Raw genomic sequence first — 1,348 nt, 5'->3', positions numbered from 1 at the left:
TTCTGTTTTCCAAGCCAGCAAACTGACGGTCATCCTTAACTCTACTCTTGATCCCCAAATCTAGCTATTCACTATGTGCTGTAAACTCTACATTTTAGACATCTCTGCATCTTCACTTCTTTATTTCACTGCCCCTATATCACTCCAAGCTACCATCAGTTAATGCTTGCACTACTGTAGCTTCCACGAGTATCTCTGCTTCTCAGTCTTTACCTAACTTCCACTCATCCCTCAAGCATCCATTTAAGTGCCACTTCTACTAAAAATCTCCCCTGGAGAGAACACACATATGTGCACAGACACACACCATACACATACATATTCAAGGCCCTGATAATATCCTACAAACATAGTACTTTGTGCTGCAGAAGACTTAATTTGCAAAGTTGCAATTAATATCAATCATGCTTCTTTGAAAGACCATAAGACTATTTTCCTGATCACTGTGCCTTTATTGATTAACTCAGAGTCAGGCATATAGTTGACACTGTATAATATTTATAATTCAGTTATTGAATGAAATAACAAAACCTACTTGTGGGAGAGACCTGAAGTCTAATCAGTAGAAGTTCCGGGTTTTATACAGGTGGGCTTAGTGGTCAACTATAGTCTTAGAAATGAGTAGAAGTTTAACAGGAAGTTGTCTAAATGTTATGCTTATAATGAAAGCACAGTTTTAAAAGTAGATTTTATGCATTTATAGGGGTGGCTAAAAGATATTGGAACAGTAGAAAAGCCCTTTCACACCACCCAAAAGTACTGACATAGGACCTACGTATTAGAAAATATTTACACTTTCTTATACAATTGATATTAGTACAAGGCTGGAGTAATTTTGTGAAAAAATACTAATATAAATGCCTTCATTCAATTTCTCAAGTAAAAATAATTTTGCTGATCTAATGGCAAGAGCTCTTTAAAGTAGAGTGAAGGACATAATCACCAGGCTCCAACTTGCCTGATATAGTAACTCCACAACCACATTTAATGAAGTCTATAGGATATTTAATTGCTTTCTATTTTAGGTTTTAGCTGTATTCCTTAGAATTTCAAATAAGGTTCCCAGGCCAAAAGGCAATGGGAATGGTCCATCAAAATTCAGAGAATTCAGATTTCTTTGCTGTTTGCAGGTTAATCCCTTTGTTATACAAAGGGTCAGAATAAAGGTGATTGCATTGAAAATTTTCCTTAAATAACCAAGCCACACAAGAACAGTGCTAGGACTAGAGTGGAGGTGCTCTGACTCCAAGAACAATCTTTCAATCACACTGACTTAAATTTTAGTCCTAACAATTGGGTACATAATAATTTTATCTCATACCAACAGATAATAGGGTGTTATAATTAA

This window comes from Propithecus coquereli, unplaced genomic scaffold (genome assembly GCF_000956105.1).
Source record: "Propithecus coquereli isolate 6110/MARCELLA unplaced genomic scaffold, Pcoq_1.0 Scaffold517, whole genome shotgun sequence".
In the NCBI taxonomy this organism is placed as follows: domain Eukaryota; kingdom Metazoa; phylum Chordata; class Mammalia; order Primates; family Indriidae; genus Propithecus; species Propithecus coquereli.
Note: the sequence above shows the minus strand (reverse complement) of the source record.